Below are 13,972 nucleotides of genomic sequence, written 5' to 3'. Positions count from 1 at the left end.
CTCTGGACCTCGTGACTTGTCATTGAAGACCCTGACTAAACTAACCAGTTCGTGGAGTCACCGACCAGAACCTTCTCTGCAGCAAAAGCATCATGTGGCAGGCACTGTCTCTCTCTGTTGTCTGTACTCCTCTCTCCCCAGTGACAGTCTCCCTGCTCATGGGGCCCCTCCCACAGGCCCTTTGTACTTCTCAGGAGGCTTGGGCTGTTCGGACCAGGACTTCTCCCTCCTTCCTTTCACCTCCTGTGGAGCCAGTCCTTTTTGGAAGAGCCCTGTGCTCTGCACCCCTTTGTTCTTCTACCTCATACAGAGACCTTTTTTTGTGTGTGTTGGAAAAGATCTGATTAAGTGAATTCACACCCTAAGTAATTGGCTGTTATTGTAATTGACCAACTTGATGTGGTCTTCCTTTGAGTTCATTTTTATTTCATTTCATTTTAGTGGAAGGAAATAGCTAAATGATAAAAAAGTGGAATTTTGGCTAGCAGTGCCTAGTTGGCTTATAAGGGTTTTCCTAGTGGCCTTCATATCAGAACCCAAAGGCAGCCTCTTTTTCTGCTCATGGATGGTGAGTTTTGAGGGCAGCCAATGAAAGCTTGTTAACAAGAGAATGAAATACTCATGATACTTACCTGGATTTCCTAGAGAGGAAGGCACAGAGTGGTAGAGCTGCAAGAAATGCCAGCATGAGCTGAGGGGGCCTGGTGACAAGACCAGTGCAGCCAGAGGGTAGCAGCACAGTGGCTTGGGGAACCACAGGCATGCGGAAAGTCTCTGGTCTGTAAAGGAGGAGGGAAGCAGGTGGAGGAGAAGGAACATGGGTGCCGAGTCTAGCATTTGCTGGCTCTGTGAACTTGGCCAAGTCACTCAACCACTCTGAGGCTTTTTCATCTATGAACATGGGGATGGTAACAATGCCCATCTCATAAGGTTATTATGGAGACTAAATGAGATAATTAATGTGAAAGTACCTGGTAAAATGTAAGTCCAGGTGTCATTTCCAGAAATTAGTCCCAGGTATTGGTATTCTGTTTTATTTTAAAGCTCCTCAGGCCATTCTAATGTCAGAGTTCATAACAATTGTAGTAACGTATTCTAGTTTTCTTTCCCTAACTCATAGTGTTGCCATTGGTCAAGCCTGAGTGTTGGTAGAACATCAGTTCCTCATTTCCAAAAGGAAAATCATGCAGACCAAAGAACCTTATGAGAGTTTTGAAATGACAGAATTGAATGGCCATCCAGTCCAATCTCCCATCTGATGATTGAATTCTCCCTGCAGTATTCTTGACCAGTGTTGGTTTAGGCCTGTGTTTTCCAAACTCCAGTAGGCATCGGAGTTACTAAAACCCAGAGTGCTGAACCTCAGCCCCAGAGTTTCTGAATTAGTAGGTCTGGGATGGGTCTTGAGAATTTTCATTTTTAGTGTGTACCCAGCTGTTAATGATGCTGCTCATCTGGGCACCATGCTTTGAGAACCACTGATCTAGATGGTGCTTAAATACCTCTAGTGACAGAGAACTTCTGCCTCATGAGCCTGCTCATGCCATCTTCTGATAGCCTGAAACATGAATACACTTAATCTGATGGGAAGCTCCTGCTCATATGTATCTGAAACCTGTCTTCCCATCCCTTTCACCTATAGGCGGTATGTCTTTCCCTATTGACAGTAGAGTTAAAAATTATTATCATAGTTTCAACAGAAAGCATTTTTATTGGTTTTGGTCTGTGATTCACTATCCTAAGGATAAAAGAGAACCTGACTGTACTGGCACTCTGAAACTATGGCAAAAACCTTGAGCCATTCTAAGAAGCAAAGAATCTGATCTGTTCCTGGGAAAACAACTTCAATTGAGCAAATGTGCTTTGAGTGCCCAATGTGTTTGGGGGATGGGAGTTACACCGACCAGTTTAGGGATTTCTGTGGAAGTGCCCTTCTAAATAAGTGGTTATTTAGTGGGAATAACCACTAAATAACCACTCCTCGCTCAACGGATGTAGATTTCCAGTGATGGACAACTCAACACTCCTTCATAGTTTTAACCCAGCTTTGTGGACTTGTGACCATTTCAGCAATGGAATGCATATTTTGGCACACATGTCACTTGCTGAAAAAATAAAAATTTAATAGACATATATCTGAAAGCTTCTAGCACTTCAGGGAGATTTTGAGATTTATTCTAGCGGACCATACAACGAATTTTATTGGGAACTGCAAAAATATATAATTTTAATAGAAATAGGTAAGCATAAGACATTGACACCACTGAAAAAATATTGGCCATGCCAAAGCAACTCCCATAAAAGTTTGCATAATGTTTCAGAAAAGAATCAGAGGATTATTAAGGGCTGATTTTTCTAGTGGAGCTCTGGCCAGGATCTCAATTTTAAGGAAACATATCTATGTTTCCAAGGGAAAAAACAGGTATTTGCTGCCTTTGAAGTGCAGCTATCCTGATGTTTCTTGTAGCTATGGGAAGAAAGATAATGGAGATTGTTTTGTGCAGATTTGGTGAAACAGCTTAATTAATGATTAAAAGCACAGCATGTTTTAGGAGAAGACTTCAAGCTGAGATGACAGTGCCCTTCTACATTCAAAGACTGGAAATTCAAGTATCAGAACATTCAGTGGTTTTTCCTTGGAGATGGTGCTGTCTTTATTATCCATCTTCATCACTTGCTCCAAGTTAAAATGGTTGATTTCTTGCTGCTGATCATAGGGCATGAATGTTAGTGCTATGGAGCTTGAAAGCACCATGCCTTTGTGATCTTCAGTATCTCTGAGCTTCCTGTTCATTGCCTGGTCCAAATCAGAAGAGAGGCATCTGCCCCACAGATTATTGTGATATGTAATGTAATGCTACAGACAACACATGCGGCACAGTGTCTGGTGACCAAGACATGACTGTGTCACAGTTCACGTACTTTGGGGTAAGGCTTAGTGAGCAGCAACACACCTACCCCAAGGCAAAGAAAACTAGAAGGGCACTCCCTGAAGGGGAATCTTGCTCTGGGTCACCTGTGTCTCCTTACTGAGAGCCTGTAGCAATTCTTCCCCAACCGGATCACTGGTGTGCAATTCAACCTTGAGAAGTATGTTATAGAAAAGTGCTGTATGGTCACTAAATTTGGCAAATGCTACAAGCACGCATAGGCTGTAGAGAGCCCAACAGTAAAGAAACCTGTTCAACTTTGTTTAACGTAGCATTTTTCTAACCGTGTTCCACTGACAGAAACGTATTTTCCTGCCTCAAGACTGGTATGCCTCAAAGCACTGTTTGGGAGCTGCTAATCCAGGCCCTGGGAGTCAGTAGGAGCTACCCTGTCCTTGTGTTTAGTGCCGTCCCAGCCCACAGTAGGTATGGAACAGATGCCGGGTGAATAAATGGCTCAATATATATGTCAGCTTCCTGATGATTCTTGCCAAAGCAATGACTTCTTGCGGGCACAATTCATTTGCATTGTCAACACCAACAGGGAGTACAGCACAGATCTTTCCCCCATAAGCCGCCATTCCTGCTGGGTTGTCAGTTTAATGAATTCTGTTAAAGAGACTTCTGACCAGCCAGGGTCCTGGTTCGACAATTTAATTTTTTCGGAAAAAATCACGATGGTGACTCTGTTTGCAGTAGTTGTCTGAAGCTGAGGTTGCCTGCTGTTAGCCACTCCTCTTGGTTGGACCTGAGCAATGGGCAGGTGCCAGAGAACCCTGGAGAAGAAGATGTTTCCAGCCGGGCGCTGCAGAAAACTTGTTCTGCAAAAGCAGACAGGAGACACTGAATGAAGGACTCTGTTCTCCAACAGCAGATTTCATCATTGTGAGGTTCACATGGAATGTGTTTTCATTTTGTTTTTCCCTACAGTTTCAATCTTCTTTCCTCCCAGAAAGGGTTCTTTTGTGTTTAACCTCGTCCTGACGCGCTGGAAAACTTCCTGCTGGACCAGCTCTTAATTCACCTTCCTGTGTGGACTTGCCTCGGTGGCAAAGTCACACTCATTAACAAGTTATTCCTCCCTGGCTCTGCACATCACCCAGTTATATATCTTTAAATGGGTTTCCGTCTGTGGGGAAATGAGCTATTGCCAGAGTTGGGCTCTGGGACACGGTGGACTGGCTTATTGGCTGGCTGCCCTAGTGATAATCTGGAAGTGATCAGTGGAGGAAAAAGATAACACAGCTGTGGTTTTCAAGGAGACAGGTCCTGGTTTTTCTACCTGCCAACCATGTTTCCTCTGGGGAGCTTTTCGGCAAGTGCTGTAAAAGAGACCTTTTAATCTTGTTTCAAAAACCTGGAGATCCAAGTTGTTGCAGATCTTGAGTAGAAAACAAGCCAGGGAAACGTGCATTGCCGAGGAGGCGGGTGGGGATGCCATTGCAATTCCGTGGCTTAGTTTTGCATGTGCTTGAGAGGACTTGGTGAACTTGGCCTCCAAGGGCTTTCACCCACAAGTATGATATGGTTTGGGCTGGGGGCGGAGGGTGTTGCAGAGGTTGATGAACATAAATCTGTCAGTGGGTGATTTTCAGACATCTGCCTGGAGCACTTGCAGACAAACATTGGAGTCGCTGGAGCCAGAGAAATGCCTGACGATGCCTGGGAAAACCTGAGCCAAAAAGCTTGCCCAGGACACTGCTGGTCTGGAAAAAAAGGATGTGTCAATAATAAATAGTTTATAATTTAAATTGAGAGTGAAAAGGAGAGGAAAAAAAAAGAGAAAAAGACAAATCAATCAGGATCGGGAGCTTGGGAACTAAATGTTGTGTTTGTCAGGAGTCAGTGAATGCTGCAGAAGGGCACCACCAGATCCTGCAGTGTCTGTCATCCACTGGGCATCTTGTGTCATTCCTGCTGGCAGCCTGGCTTCGGCTGAGCAACAAGGCCTGGGAAGTCCCCAGTATGTGGTTTTAGAGATTTACTCAACTGGGGCATTTCATTTTTCTTAGTGCATAGCTGGAAGAGTTACATCCTATTCTCTTTTTCCTTTTCTTTCCCTTTCCCTTTCCCTCTTTCTTCCCTCCCTCCCTCCCTCCCTCCCTCCCTCCCTCCCTCCCTCCCTCCCTCCCTCCCTCCCTCCCTCCCTCCCTCCCTTCCTTCCTTCCTTCCTTCCTTCCTTCCTTCCTTCCTTCCTTCCTTCCTTCCTTCCTTCTTTTCTTTCTTTTTGAGATGGAGTCTCTCTCTGTTGCCAGGCTGAAGTGCAGTAGTGCGATCTGGGCTAGGCAACCTCTGCCTCCTGGGCTCAAGTGATTCTTCTGCTTCAGCCTCCCAAGTAGCTGGGTCTACAGGCATGCACCACCACACCCAGCTAATTTACGTTTGTGTATTTTTAGTAGAGATGGGGTTTCACCATGTTGGCCAGGATGGTCTCCATCTCTTCATCTTGTGATCCGCCTGCCTTGGACTCCCAAAGGGCTGGGATTACAGGTGTGAGCCACCATGCCTGGCAAGTTACATCCTATTTTCTAGCTGAAAGTTCTGCTGCTTAGTACAGCACGGTCTAGTCAACAGCTCTAACCGTGGTTACATTTCAGAATATTTTCAAAATCTCCTTGTTGATTTACAGTGCAGAATATGTGTGATATAATGCAGCTGGGTTCCTGTGGCTTCTCCAAGCCTCAGTATCCTAATCGTTAAAAGGGGGATGATAATATTTTCTAGAAGATTGTTGAAAGAGCAGGTACATTGTTGGGTCAACAAGAAATATGACTTTGCCTCCTATAAAATGCCAGATTTTCATTCTGAATGTAAGTCTTGATTTAAGGGTTGTCTTCCCTGGCTGACATACTTGATACTTATAGAACTGACAGCCACATAGGTATTTTGGCAGAAATACAAAAGCAGACCCATCCCATCTCCTCCCTGACAGTATTTAGCTGATGAGTTTTTGCTTCTTGCTGCCCGTATTTCTGCTTCAGTTTCTTTCAGTTTCTCCCTGTTGCATGGTGTAAACTGGCATCTCATGCGGAAAAAGAGGGTTCAGATTACCCTAGGGAAGTGTAATGCAGAGGAATCTCTATCAGCATGAAACCAGGGTGGGCACCAACGTGAAAACCTTCGAATCAGAGGTGGGTTTCTGGCTGTTATGTCCCACGTAACAAAGAGCAAACAGATAGTTTGTCCCTTATTCTACCCGGGACATCCCATAAACTTCAAAGTTCAAAACACACTTTGAGTGGGCAGGGAAAGATGCATCTTTGTAATAGCCTTGACATCCTCATCTCTGAATTTCTAAGGGAGTAATAGCTGATACTGTGGTACAAGCATCAGGAGGCAAATAACACCGGAGCTAAATGGCCTTGCATTTATTCAGACAGATGCGGCTTAAAGCTCAGCTTCACAATCCACGATTATGTAATTTGGGGCATATTCATTTGCTTATCTGCTTCCCATTTCTCTATCTTCTTCCTTCATTGTGTTGTTGAGAGAATTAAATTAGGCAATATATGCAATTAGCACAGTGCACTGCACATTAGTGAACATCAGTGAATATTTTTCAATAAGGTGCAGTTTGTTTTATATTGTTCTGTACGTATCAGGCTAATCTCTTCATTTCAGTTCTAAGCACCTTAGAAGAAGGATTGTGTCTCTATTTCTTGAGTTCTATGTGGGATGACTGCAGTTCTAATTGTACCACATAGTAGATGGCCATTCAATATTTGAAACGTTGGTCAACTATTAGTAGAGGAAGATTGATCTTGAATCTATTGAAAGCTCTTTAAGTCATTTAAATAAATTTCCAAGTACATTTCTGAAATTTGCCAGTAATACCAAAGCAATATTTCCAAATTTCCAATGAATTCTTATATTTCTAGCCAATTGTTTTCAGAATGTATGAAGTTATCTGATTTTAAAAGCTGCCAGACATTCCTAGTATTTATTCCTAGAATTTTAAGTTTGGAATGATTCTGACATTCCAATCAACCACAGGCTATGTTTCTTCTATAAATCCTATGATATTAAGCTCATTCCCTCTGTTCAGATGACCACAGAGGGCTGTTCAATTTCATACATGAAAGTTGAATTATTGACATAGCCAATCTGCAATGTGTTGGTTCCAAGAACAGGCGGCAATAATGATGCCTCAGCAGACAAGATGCAGATGTTTTAGGAATATCTATGCCAAACAAAAGTGTGTTGCAAAAATGAATAGGTGCTATTTCGTAAAAGTCTATGAAATTCTTTTCTAAGCTTAAAAATATGTTTACTGCATGCCTTGAGACATTGGTAGGTTACACTAAAAATGTATTATTCATTTCAGAAGAAGTATGACTAACAATACACCTATTTCCAACATCACTATACAGCTTCCCTTCTCTGCTACAACGCCTCTCTCTCGGAGTTGCCTGAGATGGGAGCTGGACTGCATGGCTTGACCTAGGAGGCATGTTCAGGTTGGAAGAGACTGAGAGGCAGAACCAGTTCCTGATCCAGGGATTGCACCTAAAATGTCCTGCATCTAGTTATATGTAATGAAATACTGGACTCTCAGAAGAGGCACAGAATGTCATCCTAAATACAGAATCCTATGCTGCTACATTGAAGAGGAAGAACTTCAAGGTTTACCAGAATCAAATTGCTTAGGCTTTTGCAGATTGATAATATGACACCTGGAAATAATTATGGGGGAAGAAAAATGAAAAGTGCCAGACAAGTCCTCCCAAATAACATCTACTCAACAGATTTCCATTCTGGACTGACATTCTCTCTATGGCATTTCAATCAATTCCACTAAAGGAAGCCCACTTATCTGTATGTTAAATGTGCTAATTCACTGGGTGGAGTATTGGTCATGCCAATACTCTTCTAGTTCCTTTAAGGTCAGGGCCTGTAATATACCTTGAGACCTGTTCCCTAGCTCAAGAAGGACAGGGAGCCATAAGAAAAAACAACAGTGAAGGGAAAGGAAGAAAATAGCATCTCCTATTAGGTTTGCTATATCACACGGCCTGTATAGAAGACCAGTGGGTCAAAGGGCAGCTGAAAAACTCACTAATAAGGGCACAAAGGGTTTGTTTATCTTATAGAGTAATTCCTGTATATCTTATGTATCTTTCACTTGTGCCAGTCATTTACATAGAATACCTTTATCTATAAGTTAGAGTATTCTTACTCCTCAATGTTGGCAAACGGCAAGGTAGCTTTAGGGTAAAAGAGAGCAAAGGTATATCATCTTCTGATTCCCTAGATTCCTAGTGGAAGCATTTTCTTTGTTATTCTCTGAACAAAAGATAAAGAGGAGGCTGGACTTTCAGGTACTTGTGAAAATGCTATTTCTAGCCCTCCATCCACATGGTGCCTTTCGGAGTTCATCTGGAGGTGATGAAGGTGAAGGTGGATACAGGTGACGCCTCTGCTCTACCCATCCTCACAGCCCTGCTCACTTTTCTCAGGGATGCCCCACCATTTCCCCATCAAGTTCAAAGGCAGCACCAAGGTAGAGTGGGCGTCCCTGGAGTCTGTGTCTTTATTATTTCCATGATCTGCTTCAAGTGTTGTTCCATGTGTTTGTTTAATTGATGAAAACCTCTAGGTGGCAGGAGGCTGGGAAGGTGGCTAGGCATTTTTGTATTTATTATCATGGAAAACATTACCCTTTATAAATCTTTTTGTTACAAATAGCATTCATTTTTTTTATGTAATCTTTTTTTTTTTTTTTTTTTTTTTGAGACTGACTCTCACTCTATCACCCAGGCTGGAGTGCAGTGGTGCGATCTTGGCTCACAGCAACCTCTGCCTTCTGGGTTCAAGTGATTCTCATACCTAAGCCTCCTGAGTAGCTAGGATTACAGGCATGCGCCACTATATTTTCAATAGAGACGGGGTTTTGCCATGCTGGCCTGGCTGGTCATGAACTCCTGACCTCAAGTGATCCACCTGCCTCGACCTCCCAAAGTGCTGGAATTTTAGGTGTGAGCCACCATGCCAGGCCACTTTTATGCAATCTCAATATAACACAATCCTATGTAGTCAGCACAAATTATAAAGGGTGTAAATGGTGAAAAACTAATACCCTTCTCAAAGAGAAGGAAATTCCATTACAGGGAATCTAGGGGCCTTTCAACGCCAGAGGATCCCACCCAGGATAGTTGGTGGCTACAGGGATGAAAGCCTGCAGCTTGGAAAGAAACACGTGTAAGAACACAGGCCACATGGGAGCGTAGCTTCAAGCTCCCCTTACCAGGCTTCCCTTCCCCTTTGCTGAATTGTAGCTCCTGATCCTGCCTGCATCCTACTGCCTGTCTTGCATAAAGATCTGGTTTTGGAATACAGGAAATATGATGAAAATTGTTCTATGTTAAGGTTCCAAGCCAAGTATGAGCCCATATCCTCAGCTAAGATAATTATTGGTAGGTGAATAAATTAGGCTTGCTGACACTTGCTGTCTGTTTAAGTAAAGATAACATTTTAAACATTAGAACACTCACTTCACTCTACAGAATCGACTTTATTCAGCACTTCCATTAGCTGTGGCTTTCTAAAGCAGAGGACAATTTTTAAGAAAAGCTTTATGAGTGGAAAGACAAATGTAAGCAAAGTGGATTCATGTTCGGAAAGTGTGAAAACCGAGATGCAGCTACAAGAATATGTAACTGCTATATAATGCAGAGAGGCAGAATGAGAGCGCAGAGAACACAGACTCGGGAGTGACGTGCCCTGGGTGTACAGCATGGCTCTGCCACTGACTGCCTGGGAAACCCTGGGCAAATGACCTGACCTCTCCAGGCCTTGCTCTCTCCTCCTCTGTACAATGGGGCAACAATAGAACTTGTCTCAAAGGATTGCAGAGAGAATTAAATATGCTAGAGCATGTAAAGCACTTGGACACACTGCCTGACACTTAATAAGTGGTGTGAAAGTATCAGCTTCCTAATATAAGCCTTGCCTTTGCCTTCTTTATCCTCTTGTTTTTTTTTTGTAACCTTCACCCTCCTCTTCCTTCTCCTTCTCCTCCTCCTGTCTCTTCTCCTCTTCCTCCTCCTCTTTCTTCATCAGCATGTTTGTACACGCTAAATGGCCAGGGCTGGATATATAATTTGTGGAGCACAGGAAAAAATGAAATTTCAGGACCTCTTGTCCAAAACTCAGGGGGAAAAAAATTCTCTTTCTTCTGTCTCTCTCTCTCTTACCCAATCTATCTGGGGTTCTTTTAAAAAAATTTATGTATTATACTTTAAGTTCTGGGGTACACGTGCCGATCATGCAGGTTACATAAGTATACACGTGCCATGGTGGTGGTTTGCTGAATCCATTGCCTCATCATCTACATTAGGTATTTCTCCTAATGCTATCCCTCCCAATCCCCCCACCCCTTGCTATTCCTTCCCTAGCCCCCTCACTCCCCGGCCCCTGTGTATCACGGGGTTCTTTGTTGGCTATTTATTAACCCATCTTCTCTCAGGCACGGGGATATTCTCTGGGCAAGTATAGACTCACAAGTGCCTGGAGCTCCTCCCCGAAATGTGGTGTGTGAGTGTGCACTCAACTCCAACCCTTGCTGTGTTTGTGTCCAGCTTCCCACCAGGGCTGGGGTGACAGAGATCACTGGGCTGGGGGTAGGAGTGGGTTGACAGATAACCCATCCCAGGGAGGCAGGGAGGTGGTGAGGGAGCACTGCACAGGGGCAGAGGCCCTGAGCCCTAGCACATGCTTCATTGTTCCACTGGACTTCCCTTAGGAGAAAAACATTCAAAGATAAAATGATTAAGGATTTTCAAGATGATCACCAGATGGACTCTGTGTCAGATGTCCATGAAGTGGCAGTGACAGAAGCAGAAAAGGTGTAAAGTTAGCAATCAACTAAAGCTCCACTTTGGTTATTAAAAGCGATTCACAGGAGGCTGAGGCAGGAGAATGCCTGAACCCAGGGGGCGGAGGTTGCGGTGAGCCGAGATTGCGCCATTGCACTCCAGCCTGGGTAACAAGAGCGAAACTCCGTCTAAAAAAAAAAAAAAAGCGATTCTTTGGTTTAATATTTAGAAATTGGATTTTATTATCAGTTTTAGTGAGACCAACACAAATTAGATAGCTCATTTTATCCATTTATGAAACTTAAGGGGGAAAATGTACATTTTAACCAACTGGTCTACCCCAGAGATGTAGTGCAAAAGTCGCCTTTACAAAGATCTTTGTGCTCTTCTACCCAAAAGCATTAGATGGGCATTTTCCAAAGGCTGTTACTTGAGAAAAGGGTTCTGTGAGGAACAGTTGGGTCCCTGGGGAGAACAGAATTAACAGATTTTTGAAATTCAGGACTACCCACTTACTAAGTAGGTAGTCTAATTGTTTTTCTGTTTCTTTACCTTAGGTCTTATTCTTTTCTAATTAATCATCTTAGATTTTGGAGAGTGTGGGGAAAGCATGGAAGCAGAGTTCATTTAGCAAGCTGAGATATTGTCAAATTTCAAAATAAATTTTTAAAATTAAATTTGCTTCTTTTATTTTTTAAATTTTACTGTAAGTTCTGGGATACATGTGCTGAATGTGCAGGTTTGTTGCATAGGGATACATGTGCCATGGTGGTTCGCTGAGCCACATATCAACCCATCATCTAGGTTTTAACCCCCTTAATGCATTAGTTATTTGTCCCAATGCTATCCCTCCCTTTAGCCCCCACCCCCAACAGGCCCCGGTGTGTGATGTTCCCTTTCCTGTGTCCATCAGCTCTCATCATTCAATTCCCACTTATGAGTGAGAACATGTGGTGTTTGGTTTTCTGTTCCTGTGTCAGTTTTCTGAGGATGATGGTTTCCAGCTTCATCCATGTCCCTGCAAAGAATATGAATTCATTTTTTATGGCTGCATAGTATTCCATGGTGTATATGTGCCACATTTTCTTTATCCAGCATATCCAAAATGAATTTTTAATCTTAAATGTAACTGGCCTCTCAGTTCTTCCACCATGTCACCTCCAGTGATCTTTTTCTTTAATTATCCACTTCTAAGACCACAGTATTAGTCCCTTTCCTCTGTCCTCTAGCTAACCTACTCTAGTACTCAGTAGTGATTCTTCTGCCTTGTTAACGAATTGACTATTGATAAAACACTGACCAGCACTTTGATACCTCCCTTAATGCCCTCACTGCCTTCTGTATTCACTTAATGGCCATGCCCTTTCATTAGGGACATTAGCACCCTAATTCTTTCATACCTACTCCCTCACCAAACTTGGCCAGGAGAGCCCCAATCCTGGTTAAAACCCAACTACCTACTCTGGGTCTGCACCTGGCTGTTCTCAGTGCTGTCCGTTCTCACTTTAAATCCTTGCCCTCACATCTCAAATGAAAATTGAACATAGCAGCAAATCTTATTATTTCACTTTTTTAGGCTGCAAATTTACTATTTTTATGGCTTCTCCTCCTCCCTCCCTCCATGTTCTTATCTTGGGACCCTGCTTCATTCTTCATCAGAAAAATAGAAGCAACTACGTAGTAGTTTTTTTACTTTTTTCAGCAGCTAATCTGCCCCACACCCCTTTCTTTTCCCTTCTTGTATCATAAACTGCCCCTTCATCCTCTCAAGGAGTTATTTCTACTCTGTACCACTTTTCAGCTCACGACCTCTTACCAATACCTCCCCTCCTGCATCACTCGTTCCATCTCCAGCATCCCTACTCTGTCTAGGGTGGTGACCTCAAGCCTTTTTGGCACCAGGGACCAGTTTTATGGAAGCCAATTTTTCCATGGTCTTGGGGTGGGAGTGGGGGATGGTTTTGGAATGATTCAGGTGCATTACATTTACTGTGCACTTTATTTCTATGATGATTACATAGTAATATATAATGAAATAATTATACAACTCACCGTAACGTAGAATCAGTGGGACCCTGAGCTTGTTTTCCTGCAAGGAGTTGGTCCCATCTGGGAGGGATGGGAGACAGTTGCAGATCATCAGGCATTCGAGTTTCACAAGGAGCTGGCAACCTAGATCCCTCGCACCTGCAGTTCACAACAGGGTTCTTGCTCCTATGAGACTCTAATGCTGCTGCTGATCTGACAGTGGAGCTTGGGTGGTCCCGTGAGTGATGGAGAGCGGCCATAAGTACGTGAAAGCTTTGCTCACTTACCCGCTGCTCACCTCCTACTGTGTGGTCCCCGAGGGAGGTTGAGGATCCCTGGTCTAAGGGATACAAACTAGAGCAAAGAATGTGCTCTGAGAGCTCCTGTTTAAAGAACAAAATAAAAAACAAACCTTACACAATCCCATTTTATCCTTGTGGCTTCTGCTCCTTTTCCCTGTACCCCTTGAGAGCAAACCTTTAAGGGTTGTCTATAAGAGCTATCTTCACTCCCTCACTTCAGTTCTCTGCTTCACTCATTCCAGCTGGGTTTCTGTCCCCACTCCTCTAACTGCTCATGTCAAGGCACCATTACCTCCATGCTCTCAAGTCCAGTGGTTTTACTCTGTATGCTATTGCCTCATTTTTGCTAGACCTTTAAAAAAATACCTTGACTTCCGTGATGCCACATACTCCTGGTTTTTCTCCCAACTCTCTGGCTATTCCTTCTGTCTCCTCTGGCTCTTCCTCCCTGGGAGACCTGTAAATGATGGAGGCTTTTGGGGCATATTCCTGAGCCTTCTTCTAATCCCAAGCAATATTTTTTCCTGTTTACGATCTCATCCAACTGTAAGGTCTTCAATATAATCTGCAAACCAACAACTCCCAAATCCGTGTCTCCAGCTCTGACCTTCGCTTTGACTCTCAGAGTTTCTATATCCAGTTGTCACAGGCATCATCTTCACGTGGATGTTTGATAGGAAGCTCGAATTACCATGGTCAAAGCAGAACGGCTGATACTTCCTTTCCCTCCCAAATCTGCTTCTTTCACAATCATCCTATCGCTGTAAATAGCCCTGTCACCCACTTAGCTGCTGAAACCCCAAATCAAGGAACTATCTTGATGTTCTCTTTTCTTTACCTTTCTATGTCAAATGTATCAGCAAGACTTGTCAACACTTCCTTCAGAATTCATCCCTAA

The 13,972-nt window shown here is 43.3% G+C and overlaps 1 long non-coding RNA gene and 1 pseudogene across 3 annotated transcripts; both read right to left on the bottom strand.

The window, feature by feature from the left end:
* LOC144578231 (peptidyl-prolyl cis-trans isomerase A pseudogene) overlaps window positions 1-922 on the bottom strand; it is a 32,979-nt pseudogene extending 32,057 nt beyond the window's left edge.
* A 10,061-nt stretch (window positions 923-10,983) lies between these two features.
* LOC144578256 (uncharacterized) lies at window positions 10,984-13,719 on the bottom strand. Of its 3 annotated transcripts, XR_013523700.1 has the most exons (5): window positions 13,682-13,719; window positions 13,441-13,531; window positions 13,060-13,155; window positions 12,797-12,853; window positions 10,984-11,762 (listed from the first exon to the last, which is right to left on the bottom strand). It is a non-coding gene; the product is annotated as an uncharacterized LOC144578256 (long non-coding RNA). The 3 variants fall into 3 exon arrangements; XR_013523698.1 differs by lacking the exon at window positions 13,682-13,719 and having other exon boundaries at window positions 13,441-13,678; XR_013523699.1 differs by lacking the exons at window positions 13,060-13,155; window positions 13,682-13,719 and having other exon boundaries at window positions 13,441-13,678.
* Window positions 13,720-13,972: the final 253 nt, after the last annotated feature.

This window comes from Callithrix jacchus, chromosome 11 (assembly GCF_049354715.1).
Source record: "Callithrix jacchus isolate 240 chromosome 11, calJac240_pri, whole genome shotgun sequence".
Taxonomy (NCBI): domain Eukaryota; kingdom Metazoa; phylum Chordata; class Mammalia; order Primates; family Cebidae; genus Callithrix; species Callithrix jacchus.
Note: the sequence above shows the minus strand (reverse complement) of the source record. Positions and strands in the feature narration are given on the sequence as shown.